The sequence below is a fragment of the Acomys minous genome (genome assembly GCF_964271855.1).
Source record: "Acomys minous genome assembly, chromosome: 17".
In the NCBI taxonomy this organism is placed as follows: Eukaryota; Metazoa; Chordata; class Mammalia; order Rodentia; family Muridae; genus Acomys; species Acomys minous.
The window spans coordinates 58,685,474-58,712,408 of record NC_140500.1 but is presented as its reverse complement, the minus strand read 5'-3'; the positions used below and the strand labels follow the sequence as shown (position 1 = coordinate 58,712,408).

The 26,935-nt window shown below is 48.5% G+C and overlaps 2 long non-coding RNA genes across 2 annotated transcripts in view; both read left to right on the top strand.

The window, feature by feature from the left end:
- The first annotated feature begins 2,147 nt into the window (after positions 1–2,147).
- LOC311587922 lies at positions 2,148–6,731 on the top strand. Its single transcript, XR_014776011.1, has 3 exons — positions 2,148–2,241; positions 4,234–4,325; positions 6,537–6,731. It is a non-coding gene; the product is annotated as an uncharacterized lncRNA (long non-coding RNA).
- A 6,378-nt stretch (positions 6,732–13,109) lies between these two features.
- Positions 13,110–26,935, top strand: part of LOC311587923 — a 32,608-nt gene continuing 18,782 nt past the window's right edge. Inside the window, exons 1-3 of the long non-coding RNA XR_014776012.1 lie at positions 13,110–13,827; positions 14,597–14,750; positions 14,826–14,907. This is a non-coding gene — a long non-coding RNA (uncharacterized lncRNA). The remainder of the gene's footprint in view (positions 13,828–14,596; positions 14,751–14,825; positions 14,908–26,935) is intronic.

Below are 26,935 nucleotides of genomic sequence, written 5' to 3'. Positions count from 1 at the left end.
TCAAAAAGTAAAGGCCAGGTGCGTTCTGTCTCTCTCTCTCTGTCTCTCTCTTTCTCTCTCTCTCTCTCTCTCTCTCTCTCTCTCTCTCTCTCTCTCTCTCTCTCTCTCTCTCTCCTGCCTCTCTCTCTCTGCCCCTCCCTTCCTTCCTGCCTCTCATTCCCCCTGCAGATCTAGATGTAAGCTCTCAGCTCCTGCTCCAGTGCCATGCATAGCTGCTGCCATGCTCCCTGCCATGATGATCATGCACTCACCCTCTGAAGCTGTGAGCAGCCCTCAGTTCAATTCTGCTCTTCTATGCACTGCTGTGCACATAGAGTCTCTTCACAGCAACAGGACAATGACTAAGACACTGGGTGACTCAGCAGCACCAGTCTGGTGCTGGAATCCCAGAGAGGTCCTAGAGAGCCACCAGTTTTCAGTCCACACTGGAATCCAGGAGTGGCTGCTAACACCAGCTAGGAGAGGGCTGAGAATCCAGGAACTGGCCAGTGAGAGGGAGGGCAAGCAGACAGAAAAGCACAAGATTCCTTCTTGTGTGTCTCTATGTAGGCTGCCAGCTGAAGGCGTGGCTCATTAGGGTGGATCTTCTGACTCAAATGATCCAGATTTAGGGTGAGTCTCCACTTCAAATAGTTCAACCAAGGAAAATCCCTCTCAGGTGCGCCCAACCTCCTGGGCTTCAGTTAATGCTGATTTAAGAATTATCCATTTTTTATTTACTCCTTTTACAGCCTGATCACAGGCCCCTCCCATCTCTCTGCCCATTCCCTCCCTCACACCACCTACCCCACTCCCTTTCCCATTCTTCTCAGAGAAAGGGGGTCCCCCATGGGTACCAAGCCACCCTGGTGCATCATGTCACAGCAGAACTAAGTGTATCCTCCCCCACTGAGGCCAGACATGGAAGCCCATTTAGGGGGAAGGGATCCAAAGGCAGGCTACAGAGTCAGAGACAGCCCTCACTTCACTTGTTAGGGGACACCCAGGAAGAACAAGCATGCACCTCTACTACATATATGTAGGAGGTCTAGGTCCAGCCCTCGCATGCTTTGGGTTGCTGGTTCAGTCACTGTGAGCCCCATGGGCCTAGGTTTGTTGACTCGGTAGGTCTTCTTGTGGTGTCCTTGACCCCTCCAGCTCCCTCTATCCTTTCCTGCATTCTTCCACAAGACTCCCCGAGCATGGCCTGTTGTTTGGCTCTGGGTATCTGTATCTGTTGCCCTCTTCTGCTGGTTGAAGGCCCTCAGAAGACAGTTAAGCTAGGCTGCTGTCTGCAAGCATAGCAGAGTGTCAGTAGTGAGAGGAGTTGGCTCCTCCCATGGGGTGGGTCTAAGGCTGGGCCAGGCATTGGTTGGCCAATCCATCAATCTATACTCCATCTTAATCCCTGCAATTCTAGTAGGCAGGACAAATTTGGGGTTGAAGGCTTTGTGGGTGGGTTGGTGTCCCTTTCCCTCCACTGGAAGTCCCCTCTGGTTGTAGGAGGTGGCTATTTCAGGCTCCATATGCCCCATTGTTAGGAATCTCAGCTAGGGTCAACCCCGTAGACTGCTGGGAACCACCCCCTCAGTCACCTCCTAATGTACTCGCTGATAACAGAGTAGCCATCTCAGCATCCTAAGGTCAGCCCAAGGCCACCATGCACTTCTCCTTAACCTGAGAAGGGAATGGATGTCCTTGAGTGTCTATATGGTGAGCTGTGGAAGGAGAAAGTCATTAATGTTAGGGAGCAGGTGGAAAGGGAAGCTCGCTCTCCGCCCCTAATGGGTGCCGGTCAGTGTCCACATCCAACTAACGGACAACACCTGGAACTTGTTGCTTTAGATGGTACATGTCACCCAATCATGTGTTTGAACATTGGGCCCCAGCATTGGCACAGTGTGGGGAGGGTGTGGACCTTAGGGAGTGGGGCCTTACAGGAGGAAGTGGGTCCTAGGCAGCAAGGAAAAATGGGTACAACTAACTGGCTCAGGTCCCTACTTGCGGGCTACCTTTAAGGCAGAAACTGAGGAGATCAGTGTGGTTGGTGTGGAGACATGGTTGGTTCTTTTCTTTCCATGACATCACAAGGAGCCATTGTGAGGAATGATGGATACCTGGCTATAAATAGAACTCACTGGCGCTAGGTTTTGTCCTTTAACTGTGGGAGCTGTGGGTAGATTGTTTGGACGGTTGAGGAGTTGGCGAATCGCTATACTTCTGAGCTCCACTAGGACTTCTAGAGCCTTGAACCTCAGCAGAGTGAGTTTCCTTGGGAGGCTGTTGGTTATCTGGCTTTTGCTTTTATTTCCTCATTTCTTGGTTTCAGGTTTGATTGTGGTTACTTTTGTTTTTGTTTACAATCTCCCATTTTTATTCTTGTAATCTTTATCTCAATCCACTTTGATTTTCTTTCATTACCACAATTTAAAAACATGTATAAGAGTATATTAACTAACAACATATGTAATCTCACAGGGACATTTCCTCACATGTAAAGGAGAAGGTTGAACACATTCCCCTGATCTCACTGCCTGCTGCCCGCCCTTCCAAGTCCCTCAAGGATTCCCTTTTCTGTTCATCTCTTTACTTTCCAAGTAGAGTCCAGATCATGTGGACTCCTGTTCAGAGGACTGACAGACACACTGGATGGTCTCATAAGGAAGGGAGCCAATGTGTCCCTGTTTTAGCACAAAGCAGCCTCCGACCTGTTTGCCTTAGGATCTTCCTGGTAGTTCAGAAATCAGGACTCCATGCAAGGGCTGGAGACAAGAGTCAGATCCCATTCTCTTCAGTGTAGTAATGGAAGAAGGCACCTGGAAAAGACTTCAAGGTCATCATAAATGTGGATCTAGAAAGAGCCTGTTCTCTGAGAAAGGACAGGAGTTCCCCTATGAGACTTACCATAGCCTGTGCCGCCAACCTCCTCTGTCGCCCCCTTCCTGTAGCTGTCCTTTCATGGGATGACTTCTATCTTAAGGAGGGCGATTATGACATGAAGCTAGTGTGTTCTCAGGGCCAGGAAATTGGGGCGATGAATTGGAAGTAAAGGATCAAGCCTTCACTCTTGAGTTCTGCTGGCCAAACAGCTCAAAAAAAGTGTCTAGGCACAAAAGTTGGTGTGTGTGTGTGTGTGTGTGTGTGTGTGTGTGTGTGTGTCCTACCAAGGCTATCCTGGAACTTCAATCCCAATGCTACAATATTAAGAATTGAGGTCCTGCTTCTCCTTGACCATGCAGGAACATACAAAGCACTGGATAGAGCTCTAAAGCAGGCATGTTACACACTCGATCTGCTGGGTTCTGGATCTTGCCTCCCCAACATCCAGATACATGGGCCATCAATTTCTGTTGTATTGAAGGGACAGAACTAAGGCAATTTGTCTGAGAGCAGAAGGGCCAGGATATGGCTCCATCTCCACATCTGTTGTCTACAGAGTTCTCTGGCTGATGGGTGTTTTGATGGTTATTTTGAACATCCCTGCTCACTGTCTTCTGGTATCCTGGGCTTTGGTAGAAGTCTCAGGCCTAATGGGGATCATGTGATGAATAATAACATCATCTTTCTCTCAGCCCCACAGAGGTTAGTCCCAGGCCCTGGGGTAGCATGAGAAACAGTATTTTGTCACAACTCCGAGTGTAGCCAGGAGCTACCATCCATCAGCACACACATCGATCTGAGTTTAGAGAAAGTGAAACGGAATACTTTGAGCGTAGACATGATGATCGTAGACAACGTGGTCGTGAAGGCCGGGGTCCAAGTGAAAGGCAAAACACTGTCCATTTACTAACAGGAGATATCAGAGCTCATAACTGAAGAGGGCCAATGATCTGGAGCCTGTTGCCATTCCTGTGACTCCTCAATGGATTGTTAAAGTGAAAAGGGTGCTTCTTAAAGTCTGGGTGTCAAAACTCTCACAAAGGACCAAGTGCTGGAAAGTTGATTCCCCAAGGTGGCACCATTAGGGGGAAATGTGGGCCTTGGTCAGTGGGCCTGGCAGGATGAATTGGGTCCTTGGGCAACACTGGGGGCAGCCATTTGAGTGAAACCAGCTTCCTCAGGGCCCTACTGCCCCACTGCCCAAGACCAGCCTTCCTGTCTTGGGTCCAGAAAGTTAGGAAATCTGGGGGTTGGGGGATGTGCCCAGCCCTCCTTGGTCCATTTCTTGCACTTACCTCACAAAGAGCCATTGTGAGGAATGATAGGCACTGCCCACTGAAGGCTCTGGCTGAGGCTGCCTCCTGTCTTCCACAGCAGAAGGTGGTGAGGAGTTGGCGAGAGGCTGGACTTCTGCGCTGCTGAGAGCTGTCCCTTGCACTTTCAGAAGCTGACAGGAATTCCTCATAGTGAGTATCTCTCTTCTCTTTTCTAAGGTAAAGAACATTTGACTGTTTTTAGTTTATGTGAATGAGTATTTTGTCTTCATGGATGTCTGTGCACCACTTGCCTGGTATCTTCCCTGGAGCTCAGAAGAGGGAGTCAGAGTTCCAGGACCTGGAAGGACAGGTGTTTGTGAGCCACCATGTGCTTGTTGGGCATCGAACCTGGGTTCTCTGGAAGAGCTGGCAGTGGTCTCAAGTGCTAAATCATCTCCCATCTGTTTTTTCTTCTTTTTTTCCCCCTTTAGTTTCTCGGGACAAGGTTTCTCTGTATCCTGGCCATCTGGACTCACTCTGTAGAGCAGGCTGGCCTCGACCTCACAGAGATCCACCTGCCTCTGCCTCCCGAGGGGTGAGATGAAGGAATATGCTCACACTGGCTTGTGCCATGGTTTTGAATTCTTACCTCACTCTTTATCTTATTTTACTTTATTGTGGTCTATTTCCCTTCATATTCTAAGCCTTTTCTAGGCATGGAATAACTGTACCATATAAGCAATTGAGTTATGACAAACACAGGAACACCTGCAATGCCCTTTGCTCACACTAATCACGTGACTAACCGTGCTGTGGTGCTTTCTTCTCCCACTTCCTCCTCCACATTCACAGTAGCCCCTTCTATCTTCAGGACCGCTTCCTTCCCCCAAATTCCACATATGAGGAAAAAACCAGGAACAGTTACTTTCTCTGTAAAGCAATCTGCTGTGTTAGGTCCATAGATCCCACACTTTTGTCCTTCCTTATGGCTGCCCAGGACTGTGGGATGCTTGCCCCTGATTCTGTTGCTATTCTCTGTTGTTTGTCTGTCTGGGCATGCAGAGCACTCCTTCACAGGATGCTGTGAGCATATCTTCCCCATAAAGGATGGCATGCTTTGATGATGTTGATTTAGGAGAAGTATTATGCACAACTAAGGATTTTCTCATCCATGTTCATTGTGAAGTAGCATTTTATTTTATTTATTTATTTATTTATTTTTTTTTTTTTTTGGCTAGGCTTTTGATTTTTTTTCCCCCTGTTTGTGGCATGAAGATTTGGGAACTGTTAAGTCCATTTCTCCTTTGTGGAATTTTAGGAGGTCTGACATTGTTCTTCAAGGGCCTGGAATGGTCCAACGAAATTTGCCTGGTCCTGTGCTATCTAATGAAGATTCGTTTTCATAAACAGTTCAATCTTCTTACTTTCTCCTTGCACTTTAATGTCTTCTCTAGGTGAAATTATATCTAGTAATTTCTCCATTTCATCTGCATTATTGAATTCATGAAAGGGACACCCTGGGTTTTAAAAATCGTATTTATTTAGGAGTGATGTGGTCTGGAGAGATGGTCCAGCACTTAGGAGCATGTAATCTTCTTGGAGAGAACCTAGTTCTACACCCAGCACTCCCATGCCAGATCATAACTACCTGTAGTTACACTTCCAGGCCCACTTCTAACCTTCATGTTTATATAAATCAAGGTATAAAGAATTGTATCACTATATTAAGTGACATGTAGTACCAGTGACTGCACTTGTGTATTTGTGTGTGTGTGTGTGTGTGTGTGTGTGTGTGTGTGTTTGTGTGTGTGTATGCCTGGGCACACAAGCGCACGTGTATGAGTCTCCTAGGAGACCAGAGATCTAGGATGCCTTAGAGTTGGAATTAGGGCAGTTAGAAGCACCTGACATTGGTCCTGAGAACCAAATCCAAGGCCTCTGCTGGAGTAGCACACCTGCTGGGCTGCAGAGCAAACTGCCTAGGCCTGACTCGCGCTGCTGGGCTGCAGAGCAAACTGCCTAGGCCTGACCCGCTGGGGTTCTGGGTGTCTGTTTCTTATCAATTCCTCTTGAATCTGACTTTACCAGTGCCTTATTTCCCAGGGTGTGTTGAGCTTCCCAGGGTCCTTTCCAATAAGCAGCTCTCAGTTTCTAGGATCCTTTGTTTTGTCCTTGCAGTGTGCAGTTGATCCCTATCAACCCGATCTATGGTGGGCTTTGCTGTCTGCTGCTTTGAACATGCTCTGTCCCTGTCCTCCTAGGCATTCTGAGTGCCTCTTAGGTCATCTGAAATGTTTGCGACACTTTTCCCTCTTCCCCAACCCCCGTTTTATTTTCATTTTTGCCTTTTGGATCTAGAAATCATAGTTATAAACATCTCCCTGGGCCCCATTTTGACTGTTTCAACTTTCTCATTGCAAGTTTGGTTCTAGCCATATCAAGGAGGGCCTGATAAAGCAGGGAATGGAGGCCTGCAACTCCACGGAAAAGACCTTTATGAGAGATTATAAAATGATCACAACCCTGGGACAAGGGCATTTTGCCAAGGTCAAACTGGCCATACACCATGACACAAGGACCTGTGTGGCCGTAAAAATTCTTAGAAATACCAGGAAGACAGCACCTCTCATTGCGAATGAAATCAGCACTATGAAATTGATTTCGCATCCAAATATTGTAAAGCTGTTGCATGTCGTCCAGACGCAAAAGACCACCTACCTTGTGATGGAGGTTGCCGTACTGGGAGAGCTGATGGAGCACATCCTCCTACGGGGGTCTTTAGAGGAGAGCGAGGCGTGGAGACTCTTTTCGCAGATACTGCAGGCGGTTCAGCACTGCCAAGACAATTACATTTGCCATAGAGACATAACAGCCAAAAACGTTCTCATCGACAGCAGGGGGAATGCCAAGCTGAGCGATTTCGGCCTGGCCCGTCACATCAGTCCTGGACAGAAGCTTCTGGGGTTCTGCGGCACTCCGGTCTACTGCGCTCCGGAACTCTTTGGAGTGGAGGAATATGACCCATTCCCCACAGACATCTGGAGCTTAGGGGTTCTGCTCTTCCTCATGGTGGCTGGGTGCTTTCCCTTTGAAGATAGCTCTTTCGAAATCTTGAGGGAGCAGGTCAGCTCTGCCATCTTCACCGTTCCTCGGCATGTTTCAAGAAATATTTACAATGTCATTGTCCACCTGCTCGTGGTCGATCCCGCCAGGAGGCCCACCATCGACCAAATCATGGGGTGCTTCATGCTCAGGGGCAGAGAGGCTCACAGTCTCCTGGGCACCACAAGCCCGAGGACTGGCGGGCCTTTGAGAGATACGTTGTATGAGCCTGAAGAAGGCATCCAGTCTAGAGGAGACCAAGAACACATTGAGGTGATTGCAACTTGCCCGATACTGCAACCCCAGTCACCTGGGGAACACTGTTGCCACCATCAGGCCAACCCCGTGAAACCCAGGCAGCCAGGCACTGTCTATCAGGGAGGAGATATTCACACCGTCCCAGGTTTCCTAAGGAGAGCTACTGAGCCTGAGCCTGGCCCATCTAAGGCCCAGGAGAAAAAGGAGGAGAATTATTCCAGGCAGGGTGGCAGAAGCCATACCATACCTGCCACCCTGTGCTCCCAGCCAAAGAGGACCCACCATCGCCATGTATCCCACCTGGGCTGCTCTGTGACTAATTCCCAAATAAAGGAGAATTTGTCACACTCCATGATTGGCTTATGTGGAAGCCTGAACGCAAGTTCCCAGGCCTTGTTATGTCTAAAAACCAACTCTGGTAGACCAGACCAGAATGAGTCTATAGCTCACACAGAGAACTATATGCCCTCCTGCAGTATCCGCGAGAAACTCTGCGACATGATAGAAGATGCCAGTACGAAAGTCTCTCCTGCCTCCTCTGGTGTCAAATGGCTGAACATGACCTGCATGGAGTCAAAAACCCTCACACAGGAAGATAATATCAAGTGGGAATCATACTTTACCTGTGAAGAGGCCCCGAAGCAGGAGCAGGAATTGTACACCACCTGTGAGGAGGCCCCGAAACAGGAACAGGAATTATACACCACCTGTGAGGAGGCCCCAAAGCAGGAACAGGAATCATATACCACCTGTGAAGAGAGCCCCAAGGAGGAGCAGGAATTATATACCATCTGTGAAGAGACCCCCAAGGAGGAACAGGAATTATATACCACCTGTGAAGAGGCCCCCATGGAGGAACAGGCCATCACTCCCAAAGGTGTTATGACCGTGGAAGAGGCATTCAAGCAGGTAGAGGCCTTCATTGAGGAAAGGATAGTCTGCCTGGAAAAGGACGTCCTCCAGGGAAGGAACACCATCCAAGATGAGATCATCACCCATGAAGAGGCCACAACGGAGGAAGAGGTCATCACACATGGCCAGCCTCAGGATAGCGAGGCAGCTTCCTCCAGGCCCCGGCGTCGCCGCTGGAAAAGGGTGAAGAAGACAATCGTGAATGGCCTCAGGCGGCTGTGCTGCTGTTTGCCCCCTACGGAGAGAAGGCATGCCTCTTCTAAGAATAGGACTCCAGAGGAAAAAGATCGTGGAGTCACCCACAGAACCAGGTGGGTGCATTCATTCATTTCATGTTCTCCATATTTTTCCCTCCTGGCCTCTGGGACACAGGAAGACTGTGCCCACTTGTCACTAAATCATTGGTTATTCAGAAAGACCAATCCCATAGAAACCCATCAAGTGTGACCTCAGGCTTGTTGAACAGAAAGTGGACAGCACAGATGCTGACCAAAGCAGGGAGAGGAGGAGGCGGGGACATGGCCACAGGAAGCAAAGGTTCCTTGGAGAGGCGGTGGGGTGCTGGAGGGCCAGTGCAGTAAGTCACTAAGAGTCACTAAGAGTCACTAAGAGTCTCCTACCCATGTCTTTCTGCTTTGAAGTCCTGAAGAGGACAAGCCCCAGCTCCATGGCTTGTGAGCCATGGGTTGGGGATCGGCCTGGCTGAGATTCGGAACGCCCTGCGGGGAAGCCAGGCCAGATGTGCAGGAGCCAGTGTGCTCAGGGATCCCGGATGCACAGGGAGAGCTGTCCACCCCAGCGCAGATCTCTGCAGGTAAAATCCCCAGCAGCAGGAGTTGGCTTGCCACTGGGTCTTGCCCAGAGAGGAGGATGGGGTGCAGAGGTACCCTAAAGCTGTATGTGCAACATTACCCCTTGCCTTGTCCCTGACTCTTTGTAAACATCAGGGATTTCCCTAGGGTAGTGACTTGTCCTTTGCTCCCTGTTTCTTGGCAGGAAACATGATCTTTTCCACCAGGTGAGACTTCTCTCCCCACACAGGTAGTTCCTAGTCAGCCTGTCCCACCTGCCCAAGATGGGTTTCCAGGTTGAGGATGAGGCCTACCAGGGCCCCTATGGGACTCCTTTAGAGGGCAGCCTCATGCTGTCCTTTAGCCAGAGACTCCCACACACCCCTAAGCCATTACAGGTTTCATTGAGTCCTCGGACCCGACTCAGAAGGAAGCTTGGGAAATTCACAGCTGTGGAGTGACATCAAGGGCACTTGTGCCCTCTCTTGCCATCAAGTCTGTCCTCTAGTTCCTCACATCCTGCCTCTCTGTGCTTGCTCCTTCAGGACCACCAGTCACACTGGAAGCTCCATCCCACACTCACCAACACGTGCCACAGCATGAAGCTGTGGGAGAGGTTGTCACCAGGGTTCAACTAGAGACCCTTGTGACGGAGCAGGACCCTGCTGTGAGCCCTGCCTCACACCAGCTTCAGGGCTCCACCGGGAGCCTGCAATCAGCTGGACAAATGCACAAAGTTGCTTGAATTTCTTGAGACTTGGCAGGTTGCATAGGATTGCACAGGTAAGCAACACTGCACACCTTGAGAGAGCTCTGGAAAGCCTTCCCTGTCCATCCCACTGTCACATTGGCCAGATTTTATCTTCTGTGCCGTTCTCCCTAGACTGTGCTGGCATTGGTCACTGTGGGAGTGACAAAGAAGTCTGTGTAACTGACATGGATGGTGCATCTGTCAAAGTGTCCCAGGGCAACAAGGGTCCTGGCATAGTAGTCCTACGGGGTTTTCTAGATTCAACATGTCCAGATAGTGTAACTACTGTGAAAACCCAACCATGTTTCTAATTTGGTCTGTTCTCTGAGTGATGGGAAGCTCACAGGATGGATATTTCACTTGCCTAATCGGAGAAGAGAGGGGTATCATACTACACTCTGGGGTGAGGATTGCACCCCAGGGTCTCATGCTCCCCACCCCACCATGCACACCTATGGGAAGTCCATTCCATAGGATTCTTTGCTGGCCTCAGCCACTGGACCAGGCTGAGCTTCTCACCCAAAATCCAGGGGAACATCTTGGCGACTCCTTCAGCCTGGAAGGAGAGCTGGCCAGGCATCTCGATCCCCTAAAACACCTGGACTGCTCCCTGCCCTCCGTGCACAGAATATGGAGCGTCCTGGTCAGTCTGTCTCTGTTTCTGTCTCTTCATGTACATAAGCAATTTCCTGGCATATCTCAGCTGCTCTAGCATTTCTTTCTTTTTTGCTTTTTCTTTTCCTTTTTTTAAAGATGTATTTATTATGTGTACACTGTCCTACCTGCATGTACACATGCAGGCCAGAGGAGGGCATCATCACATTATAGATGGTGGTAGCCACTATGTGGTTGCTGAGAATTGAACTCAGCACCTCAGGAAGAGCACTCGGTCCTCCTAGCCTCTGAGCCATCTCTTTAGCCCTTCTTTCCTTCCTTCTTTCCTTCCTTCCTTTATCCTTTTCTTTCTTTTTCTTTTTTTGTTTTTGGGTTTTTGAGGCAGTGTTTCTCTGTGTAGGGCTGGCTGTCCTGGAACTCCCTCTGTAGATCAGACTGGCATTAAACTCAGAGACCAGCCTGCCTCTGCCTCCTGAGTGCTAGCATTAAAGGCTTGCACCACCATTGGCCAGCAAGCTCCACTTTCTTAAACAGGACCCACAGGGAATCCCCTAACACTGAAGATGACCTTAAGTGACAAACCCACAATGCAAACAGAAAATACAAATCACAAGTGGTAGAAATAGACACACAAAATTAAAACATAATGCATTGAATAACTCACTCTGAATAACAGACTCACAGATGCCAGCGACAAGAACACATTCCACCTACAAGAGATCCAAGTGGGCTTCTGTTCCTTGACAGTGCTGCTAAGGTGTCACGTGCACATTTCCCTTTTCCTTTCTGACATTGGTTCTTTCTCCTTCCTTAGGAAGAACAGTATTACTGGGAATTGTTTTGTTTACTGGTTTTAAGTTTCACACAGTCTCAATCAATAACTTGGGGTGAAATGACATCAATGTAGACCAGGCTGGCTTTTCCTTCCTGAGGACCCTGCTCCCTCAGTTTCCCCTTAGGAGCACTGGAACACTGTCAGCATTTGGCTTTCAGTCAGGGTCTCATATCTCAGGCACTCCACCTTGTAGCCAAAGATGCTCTTGAGCAGGATCCTCATCTGCCTCTCTCTAATTTCCAATGGCAAACATTCCAGATTTCAACCACTCTGTCCTGTCAAGCATGAAAAGCTCAAGGCCAGTGTAGGCAAGAATAAGTCCAGGCTGAGTGGAATGTAGAAAAATATGCAAATTATAAATATTTGGAAGCATCCGATCTGGACCCCGGGGTGAGGGAGATGTAGGTAAAGTGGAAGAGTGCAAGGAAAGGACCTTGTGAAAAGCTGACATGCCAGCATCCTTGTCTTCTTAGGCCTGCTAGTGAAGAGAGGTAGATGTGGAAGCTTGCAGCCTGAGGTGACTAAGATACACTGTCTCAATAAATATGGTGAGAAAGCATTTGATGAATATTCCTGGCCTAGGTGTGTGCTCAGTGTGAGGATACACACACACACACACACACACATACACACACACCCGCACCTCACCTCTGTGGTCATGGCTGGACCATGCACAAATACACATATTCCTTTTAAAGTTTTCTAACCTGGCCTTACCCTTTCCTTCTCACTAATGTCTATACTTTATACTCATTTCCCTTTTTCCTTTTTTTATCAAATCACATAACTTGGTTCCCAAGGTGACCTATCATTTCCTTTCAATGAGATAGCCTTTTCTTCCCCTTCAATTGATTTTACTCCAGTATTCTGTGTACAGTCCAGGCTGCCAAGGGCTGCTGATCCTCCTGCCTTCAGCCAACTGATCCTCAGAGATATAACTGTGTTCCTCGCCTTTGTGATTGTTTTTTTTTTTTAATCATCTATGTAGTTGTGGATGACCTTGAATTTTTACCTCTTCTGTCTTCAGCTATCAAATGTAGGGGTTACAGGATTTACCCACCAAGCCTTGTTTCTTGGTCCTGGGGAACAAAGCCAGGCCTTCCTGCACACTGGACAAGAGCTGTCCCAGCTAGTAGTCTGACTACTCCTGTAGCTCAGGCTAGCCTGGGGCTTCCTATGGAGCTGAGGAAGACCGCGAATTCTTGATCCTCCTGCTTCTATATTCCTTCTATGGAGTTACAGCTCTGCTCCACTGGCCTTGTGTTTTCATTCTTTTTTATGTTCTTCCTTCCTTCCTTCTTCTTCTTCTTCATTTTGTTGTTGTTGTCGATTCTTCAAGACAGGGGTTCTCTGTGTAGCCTTGACTGTCCTGAACTCTCTTTGTAGACCAGGCTGGCCTCGAACTCAGAGAGATCTGCCTGTCTCTGCCTCCCAAGTAGTGGGATTAAAGGCATGTGCCACCACCGCCCGGCCTCTTACTTCCTTTCTAGATTACCTATTTTTTCCTACTTGGAGTATTACGAAGCACTACAAACATGAGGTCTAGCCAGACTTCCCCCTTCCGAAGATTGTGAGCTGTGAGCTTCTTGGGAAGAAGGGAAAGAGGCTGTCCCAGTGCCATGTCCTATCAAGAAATCTCAGGTTGGTGTGCCCAGTTTTCAGGACTATGTCCTTTCTGTGTTCTGACTAGCAGCCCTTAAGTTGATCTCATTGGATTCCTCTATGTAGCAGCATCGGAGAGAAAAGAAGGCAGAAGCCACTAAGAAGCCCTGACAAACCCAGGAAGACTGAGCATCCCCTCTGCTGTTTGAAGGTCTAGTCCCCTCAGCCCTTGGGCGATCACATCCCCTCACATTTAGCCAGTTCTAGGGAGGTGGTGGATATTTCTTAGGACTAGATGCTAGAGCTAGGATGAAGCTGTATGCCTGGAACCCTAGAACTCTGGAGGCTTAGACAGGAGACTAGCCATAAGTTCAAGGCCAGCCTGGGCTATATAGGGAGCTGTAGTCTAACTTTGATGGCAGTGTGAGACCCCTACTCTCAAACAACAAGTGAGCAACCGGCCTAGTGCTATATCTCGGTGTGGTGTGCCTAGCATGCCGGAGGCCCTGGTTCTTTCTGGCCCAGCATAACACAAACTGAGGTGATGCATGCCCCGAATCCCGGAATTAGGGGCAGAGACAAGAGGATCAGGCAGTCGAGGTCATCTTCCAGCACAGAGTTTAAGGTCAGTCTAAGATGCATAGCACTCTATTGAAAAACAAGCACCAGCACCACCCAAATCTTAGAAATGAGTGACATAGTGGCTATGACAACCAGATGTTCTTTGTGGACCAAAGTCTTACAGGACGGAGAGAAGAAAACTGGGCGTCCAGATTTGCAATAATGCTTTCCTGGGCTCACGTCTGGAATTGGCCTGAGCATTGAGTTGTTCCCCACTGCTCAGAGGTGAGATGCTCATTAGGTACCCCCTGCTGGTCCTGTGGGAGGCAGTGGGGAGCTATGCAGACAGGGCCCCCTGCTGGTCCTGTGGGAGGCAGTGGGGAGCTGTACAGACAGTGTTCCCTGCTGGGCCTGTGGAAGGCAGTGGGGAGCTGTACAGACAGTGCTCCCTGCTGGCCCTTGGGAGACAGTGGGGAGCTGTGCAGACAGTGTTCCCTGCTGGGCATGTGGAAGGCAGTGGGGAGCTGTTCAGACATGCTCCCTGCTGGCCCTGTGGGAGACAGTGGGGATCTGTTCAGACAGTGCCCCCTGCTGGCCCTGTGGAATGCAGTGGGGAGCTGTTCAGACAGTGCTCCCTGCTGGCCCTGTGGGAGACAGTGGGGATCTGTGCAGACAGTGCTCTCTGCTGGCCTTGTGGGAAGCAGTGGGGAGCTGTGCAGACAGTGTTCCCTGCTGGCCCTGTGGGAGACAGTGGGGAGCTGTGCAGACACTGCCCCCTGATGATCTTGTGGGAGGGAGGGGGGAGGAAGGTTTGCAGAGCATGGAGACCCCCACCTGGCCCAATAAGGAAGGCTGCTGGCCCAGCACCTTCTCACAAATCCTGAGGTTTGTACCTCCCCCTGGGGCCTTTCTAGGGCAGCACTGTGTCAGTGCACCTGCTTTGCTGGAGTCCCTGCTTCAACTCATGACAACAAGAGGGGCTGGGGAGGAGCTTGTTCTGTTTCCCCATCTAATAGGATTTGTTGTCCTTCCTTCCTTCCTGTTTCTCATCCAGACCAATATGAAGGAAGAAAGTTCCTTTCATACCTCGGCTGCCAACGGCATGTCCCTGGAAGAAGATGCATTGATACTCTCTGCTGTCCCTGCCCCTGCTCTCCATAACGAGAGATGGCTGGGCTGCAAGACATAGTGTGAACTCCACACCCTGGGTAAGATTTAGAAACACAGGCGGGCTGGGAGGATGACTCGGCCAGTCTGAACAGTGCCGCCATCCCATGTGATAGGTGAGTTAATTCTCCAGATTGCAAGGAGAAGAGCTGGCACGCTGCCTGAATGAAGCCTCTCACCCAGCACTTGGAGATGGAGGTAGATGCATCTCCTTTTTTACGTATTTGTTTGTTTTTTTCAGACAGAGTTTCTCTAGTTAGCCCTGACTATCCTAGAACTCACTGTATAGACCATGCTGTCCTAGAAGTCACCAAGATGCCAATCTTCTGCCTCCTGATTGAAGGCACATGTCCCCACCACCTAGTCAGATAGGTGTGTCTCAACCTCCATGGTCTTGAGACTGTCTCTGCCTGAAACAGAAGGTGTAGAGAGCCTGGGAAGTGACATTTGAGACTGAACACATGTACCACACATGCGTAAGTTTGAACACACATGTGCATGTATACAAAATCACACATGCACAAGCACACAAGTAAACACATAAGTACATGTGTCTGTATACACACTAAGCAAAAATAGTGATAAGTATGCATAAGTCAGTTCAAGCTCCAGGGAGCCCTTTGGAAGGCCTGACCTCCTTTCTGCATCATGGTGGTCAAGATGTAGGAGAATGTGACATGAGGTGTTGCCAAGGACACTAGGGTGCTCTGCTAAGGATGCTGGGTTGTTGACAGAGCCCGCCATGCCAAGCTTTGGGCAACCTTATTAATGCTCACTAGATTTAGTTTGTGGTCTGACAAGGTGATCCCAGATTGTTAGCACTGAGTCACCTGGATGTCTCACCTCTCTGCAGCATGGGACCCATCACCTGTCAGAAGCCGAGGCAGATGGTCCTGGACAAAAGAGAACAGGACATACGGATGAGTTCTCCTGACAGTAACCAATAACCCCGTGCCCCAATGCCCAAGTGTTTGCAATATGTCTTTTTTGTTGGAAATAAAATAACATTGGTAAATTGGCTTTTGTAGTTTTCAGACAGGGTCTTTTATGTGCATCTCTGCATTAGCTGGTCTGCTAATGTGTAGCCTGTGCCAGCCTGAAAGCTGAGGCAGTCTGCCTCAGTTTCCTCAGTGACTGGGATCATAGGTGTGCTATTTTAGTGAGAATTTTGGGTTCTGTAAAGATCCAGTTATATGAATATGTTTTTGTTTTAATCCCTTCTATGAGAAATGGGGCTGCCTCAGATTCTCCACAACCACTAGCTACAATCTCATGCTGTAGGAGGGGCATAATTGTTGGCATCTGGAGATACATTGCCTTTAGAGTTCTAGGTACGTGAGAGGGAAAAACGGGGGAGCCCTAAGAGGGCTACTGGTGGCTGCTGCTTCCCCTGCAGCTGCTGGTCCCTGCTGTTGCTGCTGGATGGATTGCTAGACGGCTACATTGCTGATTGGAGATATTGTAATGATAGAGATTGGACTTTCCCCAAGGAACTCAGTGCCCTTAATCAGAAAGAAGGAGTCCACATTGATCTATGCCCCACCCCCATCTCTAACCTTTCTTGACTGGCTAGTGTTTGTGGTGGAGAAAGATGGTGGAGATAAGAATCCAGTAAAGTAGCTCAGATGCCCAGTTACATAGTGCAGCTAGGCAAAATGGAAAGCTTGGTTTATATTGCCACAAGGGAAGAAGCAATGAATATTCTGCTTCAAGACATCAGCAAAACCATTTATTGTGGCTCCTGATACTGGGTTCCTTCTTACTTTGCTCCTAGAGAGGATTTTCTATTTTCTCCTCTTCTTTTTCCTATATTCTGTTTCAAAAATTTTGGGGTAATGGTTGAGCAGGTTGTAAAAATTTAAGTGGATAGGAAGGGCATCTGAGAACCAAAAATGAATGAAAAGGGAAAGCCAAAAGGAGACTCTATTCTCTCCTTTCTGAAAGGCTTGTAGAATTTTGTTATGCAACTGGAGAGGTTGGGGTTAGAAATGGAATCACTTGGATAAAGAGAAAGGCATAAAAAAAAAGGGAGAAATACAAAGCTCAGACCCGAGGACTGGGCTAGAGAGCAGGAGCTTCCAGCAGAATGAAATATTTAAACCTGTGTAGAAGGCAGATCTCAGATCCACATAGCACCACACACTTGTGGTTTCAATCTCCTGGGTTGGATGGAGGAGCAAGGAGGGTGGCCAATAGGAGGGGGGAGGCCATGCATGGTGACAGGGTTAAAGAAAGCAGCCCATTTTGAGAGAAAAGGTTAATCTTGAGACAACTGCACTACCAGAGGACAGGTGACCTGGGATTACAAACTCACCACCGGGGAGATCCAAGATGGCCGTACCCAGTGCACTTGGCTTCTGAGAAGCAGGCCCAAAGTGATTGCAGTGATTAAGAACAAGCAGTGCCAGCCTCTGGCCACTTGGCTATTCCTGCAGCCCAGGGAAAGCTCCCGGGTTCATGGATGCTGGGTCCCAACCTCTGGCCACCCTATCTAAGGAAATGGTTGCAGACTCAGATGCATGGCTCCGTCAGCCTCTCCTGAAGAGACCAGCCAGCCCTCAGAAGCATACAAGATCTTATCCCATAAGGACAGCTTCAGCTCAGAGACCATGGAGCAAGGGAGCGAGTGGCAGGGCTGCTGGTGCTAGTTGATTCACCAGTGAGAAGATGGCTGCTGGGTCCCTGAAGAGACCTGCTGGGCCTCAAAAGCACACAGACTGGACATTCGCACTCCAACCCCCTGACTGTGTAACTATTAGGGATACAGCCACCTGAGGGGAATGCAGGTCCTCTTGGCTTTAATACAATGGCTTTTTGCATCTACATAACCCTCTTCTCCTCCTCATCTCCCTCCACCTCCTCTTTCCTTTGAGATAGGGCCTCATGGGACATGCACTGTCTTGCACTCTTGTTGTAACAGAGGATGACCTTGAATTTCTGAATTTCCTGCCTCCACTTCCCCAAGCAATGGCATTATAGGTGCCCACCTTAATCCACTTTTCTCAAGCTTTCCAGGGTCTGTATATATTTGCTACTTTGTCTCACTGTGTCATTGTAGAGGAGGGGACTCTACTGCAAGTCTTCTCTACTGACTCAGATAGATGGCTCTGTCAGCCTCCCCTGAAGAGACCAGCCAGACCTCAGAAGCATACAAGATCTTGACCCATCGTTCTTGACCAGGGAAGGGAGAATAGGTACTCTACCTTTCAGAGAGCAGATCTGGGAAAAATGGAGGGTGGGTGTCATCAGCAAAAGTAGTGAATCCTGATGTCACGGACATCCACCTTCAACGCTGTGCTCTGTGCCCGTGCCTCGTTCCTGTAGGTATGGAGGAGACATATTTTGGAGTTATTGGATTTGTAGTGGCTGGGTAACCATGGGAATGGCTGAAGTCTCCCTGGACTCTGCTCTTTCAATGGTACCATCTTTGTGAAGAGGATGGCCAAAGCGCTTGGCACACTGCAGATGCTGTTGTGACCAGTTCTTTAGTCTCAGCTACAACAGTTATAACTCACTTGTAACAGCACAGCTCAAACATACCACAATTGGCTTCTTGACCACTGAAATGGGCCGATGGTCAGGAGGTTTTGAAGATGAAGGACACACTCAGTTCTGTGGTCCCCTTGGCTTTAATACAATGGCTTTTTATATCTACATAACCCTCTTCTCCTCCTCATCTCCCTCCACCTCCTCTTTCCTTTGAGATAGGGCATCTTCCGACATGCACTGTCTTGCACTCTTGTTGTAACAGAGGATGACCTCGAATTTCTGATTTTCCTGCCTCCACTTCCCCAAGCAAGGCATTATAGGTGCTCATCGCCATGCCCGCCTTAATCCACTTTTCTCAAGCTCTCCAGGGTCTGTATATATTTGTTACTCTGTCTCACTGTGTCATTGTAGAGGAGGGGACTCCACTGGAAGTCTTCTCTACTGGAGAAGAAATCTCCAGGAAGTCATGGCACAAAAGTAGTAAAAAGCAAAAGGAAAAAAAAAAGAAAGAAAGAAAAAGAAAAAACAATTGGCAGCACGGGGTGCTGTAGAGAAATCCTAGTAGATCAAGGACAAACTGGGATGCTTTTGAACTTACACCCTGCGCAGGCTCAGCATCTTACTGGTGTCTCAAGCTCCCTTGGGCCAGGTTGCCTGGCTGTTGGCTGGGCTCAGGGTGAACCATGGCTGCCTCACAGGCCATCTTGCCTCAGCTCGAGTAATCTCCCCTGCGCAGGAGCCAATTGGCAGCACAGGCTCTAGGGGAGTCCCACTGGGTGACTGGCTCTGCCTGGTCGCTGGAAGCAAGGAGCTGACATGAGATGCAGCCTGTGGCGCAAGGCACAGCACAGGGGCATCAAGGGGCACACTGTGGGTGGTTCAGGGACAGTATCAAATCATTCCAGATTCCTCTCTCATTCGTCTAAGAAAACAGTAGTATAGCTCCAGGGGTGTCAACAGCAAGAACTAAGTCAAAAACACAATCTTAGAATGGTGTCGTAAAATGGACTTGGACCTGAAGTCCCGTGTGGGTCCCAGGTGCTCACAGCACCCTTCGGTCTTCTAACAGGGCAATGCAGAGATGCTCAGTTCTCTACTGGATGTCCACCACAGCCCATTTGTGTGTCCACACTGACCGACCCCAGCCCTGGGCACAGCCCACCACAGGGCTGGAAAGACCCAGACCGGTGAGGCAGCCAACTTTGAAGACAAGGGCCTCTGTAGGGCCAGGAGCATGGTGTGAAGATCCAGGAAAGAGCCTGGTCAGACAGCACCCGCTGGGCAGTGCTGTGGGACAGAGGTTAATGCACCTCTATCCACTCTTTTCTCTGCTGGAAGACAGTGGGATGCGAGGTTCTCTGGGCATCAGAACTTCCTTCCGTTGTTCCTATACAAGGCAGATAGCCAAGTCATTGTGTTTGTGGTGGTTTGAAGGTGAAGCTGTTACGGTCTGAAAGTCACCACCAGGAGACCAGCACTCACACATGCAATCAGCAAGCGTGTTTTTATTTCGCTAAAGTAAAAATCCTGAACGCAGGGGGTCAGCCACTTTACAAAATGCCTGTCAGCAGCTCTCTCTTTTGTGTTTCCTTAAATTTCTATTTCTCCTCTCTCTCTCTCTCTCTCTCTCTCTCTCTCTCTCTCTCTCTCTCTCTCTCTCTCTCTCTATCTCTCTCCTCTCCTGTGTGTGTGTGTGTGTGTGTGTGTGTGTGAGAGAGAGAGAGAGAGAGAGAGAGAGAGAGAAGAGAGAGAGAGAGAGAGAGAGAAGGAGGAGGAGGAGGAGAGAGAGAGCGCACAATTTAGGGGAGAGATCAAATTAGTTAAGTTTTTGAGAAGCACAGATTTTCACACAGTGTCTTACTTTTCCTATTGCTAAAACACCTGACAAAAATAAGTGAAAAGGGTTTGTTTTGGCTCAGAGCTCCAGTCTACCATGGCAGGGAGTTACAGAGCAGGGGCTGGGCTCACAGTGTGCCTACAGCCATGGGGGCAGCCAGCAGGCAAGAGTGATGACTGCCTGTGCCCAGCTCCTTCCTCCTTATGCAGTCCCCGGGTCTCCCCTCTATTCACCTAACAGGATAATGTCCCATAGACACACCCAGGGGCTACCTCCTCCTCCTCCTCCTCCTCCTCCTCCTCCTCCTCCTCCTTCTTTCTTTTTCTTTTTGAGACATGGTTTTACTCTGTAGATTTCAATGTCACAACACTCCCTATGTAGCCCAGACTGGATATGAACTCACAGAGATCCACGTGCTTCTGCTCTGAGTGCTGGCATTAAAAAGGCCTGTGCCACCACGCCAAACTTAAACAAATTAATTGTTGCTAGGATTTATCTCAGATGTAGGACACTGCCTAATAAGCTTGAAGTCCTGAGTTCAATCTTTTGTAGTACAAGTGAGAGAGAAAGAGAGAGAGAACGAAAAAGAGAAAGAGACGGGGGAGGATTCACTTAAAATGTTTTATTTTAAAGACAGGACTAGAAGGTCCTTAATTTGGTAGAGTCTTACCTACCCAGGATGCGTAAACACATGGACTCAGTTCCCGTCACCACAGAAACTGGTGTCTTACTCAATGTTATATTGCTGTGGAGACCTCATGATCACAGCAACTCTTCTAAAAAAGAAAACATTTAATTGGTCCTTGCCTATAGTTTAAGAGGTGTAGCCCATCATTAGGGTGGGGAGCATGGCTGTATGCATACAGTCATGTTACTGAAGAAGTAGCTGAGTTCTACATCCTTGAAAACAGACTCTGGGCTTAGAATGGGCTTTTTGAAGACTCCAAGGCCATCCCAGGGCCACTCACTCCCTGAGGACTAAGATTTCAAATAGATGAGGCTATGGGGCCCATTCTCCTCCACACCACCACACTGTGGATGCTGCCAGAAGCCTTAAGCCCAGGATTCAGGAGGTAGGGGAGGAGGATTAGGAGTTCAAAGACACCCTCCACTCTGTATGAAGTCAAAGGCCAGCCTGAGCTCCATGTGGCTAAATGCATAAAGAGATAGGTGATAGGTACAGTCCTAGATACATAGACAAATGATGTTTTAAATATTTGTAGAAATTATAAAATTTCTGACTCTATAGTCCAAGCTGACACAAATTCTGAATGAACTCCCTGCTTCTGACAAATATGTGCCACTACATTGTCTTTCTTAATTACACTAGCATTTGTTTATTCTCTGACAAGTTCATACATATAAGCCATGGGTCTTGATAACATGCACTCCCAACTACCTTGTTGCCCCCCAGGTATTTCCAGCCTGTCCCCTTCCACCCTTCCCATCGTCCCCTTTTCCCTCATGTGGATAACCTACGGCGCCCACTTCATGCTGCCTATTGCAATGTCGACCTCTATATACTGTTGGCTTGATCATGTATGGGTTAATACAGCTTCAGGGAGTTCAGTTCCCTGGCCCTGTCATGTAGGGTAGGCAGCATTTCCCAGCACTTCTCTCCCCTCTCCTGCTCTGACAATTATTAGTGTAGCGAATGAAAATGTAAGTTGGAGGGAACTTGTATTTCAATTTAAAGTTTCCACTGATCCAACAGGCAGCAATGTCAGACACACCTGGAAATTTCAAACAATTAATTTCCCTTTTATAAATTCCTTCATTTTAAAGATGTATTTCATTTATATGTGTAGGTGTGCGTGTGTGTGTGTGTGTGTGTGTGTGTGTGTGTGTGTGTGTGCCTTTGTATGTGCAAGTGTGTGTATGTATATGTGCCCCATGCGTGGAGGTGTCTGCAGAGGCTGGAAGAGACTGTCAAGCCCCTACAGCTGGAGTTGCAGGTGGTTGTGACACCACACCAATCATTAAGAAAAGGAAGCAGAGGTGCAATCCCAGCACTCCAGGAGGCAGAAGCAGGTGGATCTCTGTGAGTTCTAGGCCAGCCTGGTCTACAAAGTGAATCCAGAAAAGCCAAGACTACACACAGAACCCCTGTCTCAAAAAGCCAGAGAGAGTGGGAGGGAGAGGGGGCTCTCTACAAGCAGTCTGATGAAGGCTATTCCTAAATTAAGGTTCCCTCTTTCCAAATGACCCCAGTTTCAGTCAGGTTCAATAAAACAAACAAACAAACAAAACACTGCACTGACCCTTTTGCCTTGCCCAGGTTGCTCCTGCTGGGTACTCAGTGTGTTCATGAGCAGACGTTTTACCTTACTAACCAACACTCAAATACTCCCAACACTCAAAAACTGCTATAAACATCTACACACAGGAACACAAAACTGTCAAGTCACACTCATTCTCTCTTCTGTCTCCCTGTGCCTCTGTCTAATCCCTATGGATCTGCACATTAATTCTGTCCTCCCTACAACTGTTAGGGCATCTAGTAGACTTTGCTTTCTGTCATCATGGCCACCCACTAGCCAGTTTGGGTAGGACACTGCTGCAGTATACACTTATGCCAAATAGGATTAAAATCCAGCAAGGCAATGGTGGTGGCTGCTGAGGCAGCAGTGCACACGTTTAATCCCAGCACCTGAGAGGCAGAGGCAGGAGGATGTCTATGAGTTCAAGGCCAGCCTGGTCTACAGAGCAAGTTCCAGAACAGCCAAAGCTACAAAGAGAAGTCATCTTGGAAAAATAACAAAACAAAACAAATGAACAAACAACCAAACAAAGGCTTTGCACTCACTTTGCCTAACTCCAGGTGACATCTTTAATCTTCATCCACATGAATCAACGAGTTCAGGAGTCCCTGTCTCAGCCTCACTTCTAGTGACTGAATGAAAGTGACCTCACTGCTCCTAGGGATGGTGGAGGAAAAGGGTTTCATTGTAGATCTGAGGGAGAGAACAGCCAGAGATCTGCAAGAGTCCAGACTGAACACGGCCAGCTCACTGAACCGGGCCATGAGAGAAGGAGATGAGAGACTTAGAGAGGAAGAGAAGAGAGAGGGAAAAGGAGAGACAGCAAAGGGACAAAGAAAGGAGCCGAGGACCAAGAGAGCACATAGGCCAAAGGGCTGCACTATGTAGGCATCAGAGAGTGGGGAAAGGGGAGCAAACTCACAGGCTGGAGAGGTTTGGAGTGTGGGGTAGGGTAGGGTGGGGGTGAGAAGGGCTGAGAGGAGCCAGGGCTCTGTAATAAGCACTTGCCAGGCTGAGAAAGACTGGAGACCAGCCTCCTCCCTGCTGGTGAATTGGCACCTCAGTTAGCCATTCATCCCAGGTTGATTTGAGACCCCAAACAATGACCACCGAATGTAGAGCTTCCTAAGTCTTTCACGTCTGAGTTGAGAAAAGTGTCATCATTCTCAAACACCTGCACCAATAGCTTGGGTAGCTTTAAGAATTAGAAATAATGACTGAAAGTCATAACATAGTGGTATAGTGCATTTAGCAGACCAAAATACTGTTCAATATCCAGTGAAAAGAGAAAAAAAAATTCACACCCATGAGTGCCAAGATGACCTTAAGAATGCATCCAAAGGCGGGCTTCCAGTCTTCATTCCCAAGCGCTGATGTCACAGCCAGCTGTGAGCCATCCCATGTGGCTGGAGGGACCTACTGGGGTCCTCTGCAAGAGCAGAGGATGTTCTTAACCGCTGAGCCACCTGGCCAGCCTCAGCCTTTACTCTTGACCCTGCTTTGCTGCTGTTCATTCTATCCTCCATCTCCAGAGTCACCCCCTCCGCGGGTCTTTTCCTATGATCTCATTTTCCCTCTTGGCTCAGCCTCTTGGGTAACCCAGAAGCTCCTGCGTGACATTTTTCCTGTCTCACCCCTTAGGTCTGCTCTGTCCTTTCCTGCAGAGGAGCTGAGAGCGCAGATCCTGGGGCCAATTCTACTAGATTCTTGTCTTGTTTCTTGACAACCAGGCAGGGGTAGCTTTTAATCTGAGCACTAGGGAGGCAGAGGCTGGCTCTCTGAGAGTTACACCAACCTGGTCTACTGAGGAATTCCAAGACAGCCAGGGGTGCACAGAAACCCTAGATCAAAAAAAAATTACCAATTATGAACCTTATGGACCACAGAGGAAGAAGTTTAGAGAGGCGTTTGTTATAATTTGATAGGTTGGGATTTAAACAGGGAGGCTGTAGGAAGCGAGGAGAAAGAGAGCAAAGCCAGAGCTACAGTAGAGTAGGAAGACGTCTTAGTCAGTGTTCTGTTGCTCTGAGGAGACGCCATGAGCACAGCAACCCTTATTAAGGAAAATATCTAATTGGGGCTCGCTTATAGTTTCGGGTTGTTGTTTCATTACTGTTATGGCAGAAAACATGCCAGCCTGCGGGCAGACACGGTGCTGGAGAAGGAGCTGAAGGTTCCACATCTTGATCCACAAGCAGCAGAAGACTGATTTGAGCTTCTGAGACCTCAAAGCCCACCCCCACCGTGATGCACTTCCTCCAACAAGACCACACCTACTCCACTAAGGCCACACCTCCCAATAGTGCCACTCCCTCTGGGCCCAGCATTCAAATGAATGAGTTCCATGGAGCCCATAACTATTCAAACCACCACAGAGGGGATTCAGGAAATAAGGTAAAGTCAATTCAGTCATCTAGAGGCCTTTAAAGGACCTATGGCAAAAACAGGCTCCTTTATGTCATCTTGAGGCAAGCTAAAGTCCTCTGAGAGGAGCGAACCTAATATGCTTCCATAAGACTGGGCTGTAGACAAACCTGTAGGGCATTTTCTTCTGATTGGTGTGGGATGGCCAAGCCCACTGTGGTTGATGCCACCCCTGGGCTACTGGTCTGGGTGCTGTAAGAAAGCAGGTTGAGCGAGCTGTCAGGAGCAAGCTGGTAAGCTACACTCTTCATGGCCTCTACATCAGCCCCTGGTCCAGGTTCCTGCCTTGTTGGTTTGCTTTCCTACCCTGGCTTCCTTCTATGACAAACAATGATCTGGAAGCAGAAGCCAGATACATCTTTTCTTCCCCAAGTTGCTTTCCTGAAGTTAGCTGTGTGGGTAGGGGACGGAGGAGAGCGAGTAGGAGGGGCAAGAGGGGCTTGGGAGTGGGCGTTGCTGGTAAACTCAGTTGGCCCAAATCAGGTCTCCAGAGTCAGTCACTTAGTCACATACAGCCTCTAGGCAGAGGTGCTCCTTTAGGAGATGCAAATAAACAGGGACATGTGTCTTTCCCCAAGGTCTAGACTTCCTGCTTCATCAACCCCCTTTCTTCAGGCTCTCCTCACACACTGGGAAGGGCCTGTGCAGGCAGGAGGCACTGGGAAGAACACAAGCTGAACCTGAAGGGAACTCTGCGCCTTCTTGCTGGGTTTGCGGCTCCACCATGGCTGGGGACTATGAAGAGGCCTCCCTAGAGTCTGACCTCACTGGGTCTCCTGGGTGGTGATGTCACCTGCTGCTATGCCTGGTCCCTGAGTCTCCAGCCACACTGACATCACCCCTGTTGTCTTGGGCTCTGTGGTGGCCTGACAAAAGCTCCAGGATTTGAATATGGAGAGTCCATTCCTCCCTCAGAATCTCTTCTTATGTGGGGGAAACCTTTCTCTGTCTCAGCCTGACTTCTGTCCCCTACAGTTATAAGCTCCACTCAGCACTTTGCGCCTCTAACACATTGCCTGTAATCTCTGATTTATCCATCTAAACTGGGAAACACAGGGGATTTAAAAAAGGGGGTGGAGGAAGCATCCCCCTCCTGAATTTTGCCAGACTGTGAGAAAGTTGAGATATCAGCCCATCTTCTCAACGTTTCCAGTATCTGACCTTCTCAAGGCTGCCCCTTTTTCCTTCTGCAGATTCATACTGCTTTCTGAAATTACCAAATATTTCTCTGCTCTAATTACTGCTCCATTTCCTAGAATCTGTAGAGATGTGTCTTCTGGTGTGCTTCTCACCTGAGGGCTGGCAGCCCCATGTACCTCCAGGATGGTGCTGCTCCAGGTAAATCAGAGTCAGGACTTTCATTGAATCCCAGGGGAGGAGGCAAAAGGCTAAAGACAAGTCGATCTTTAGTAAACAATGATTTAGTGAATGACACCGATGTGATAAAGCCTCCATAAAACCCCAAAGGACGGTTTACTATGGGAGCAGCCAGATGCTGAACACATGGAAATTCCTCGGTAAGTGCTGGGTCTGCAGCTACAGAGGTGTTAGCCACACTCCTCCCCACCTTCCATCATCCCTGGATCAAGGCAACCAGAGTCATCTACTTATAACTTGTGTTGTCACTTCACTAAGCAGCTAAACTCCTATTGCGTGATAACCCTGACACAGGGCAATACAGTAAGATCAGCTGCCTGTCAATCAAGAACACAGCAACTCTACTTATAACTTGATCTCATATTTTGAATCATCACTAAACTGCTGAGCTCAGAGATTCTTCTCTTTAAAAAAATGATCTATTTATTTATTTCTTTATTTATTTATTATATGCTCGTCTATGTGAATGTGCATCTACACGCCAGAAGAGGGCATCAGATCTCCTTATAGATGTTGTGAGCCATCATGTGGTTGCCAGGAGTTGAACTGAAGAGCACTTGAAAAGCTGTTACTGCTCTTAACCTCTAAGCCACCTCTCAAGCCCAGAGATTCCTTCCTTGAAAGGTTGGCTGTCTGTCATGTGTCAGCTTCTTTCACTGCAAGGATGACTACTGGACATTTCTTCTGAAATCTGTCTTAATGCTCCTTTTCTATTAAATTTGAAAAGTTGTTGTTGGTTTTTTGTTTGTTTGTTTGTTTGTTTGTTTGTTTTGGTTTTCATGACAGGGTTACTCTGTGTAGTAGCCTTGGCTGTCCTGGAACTCTCTTTGTAGACAAG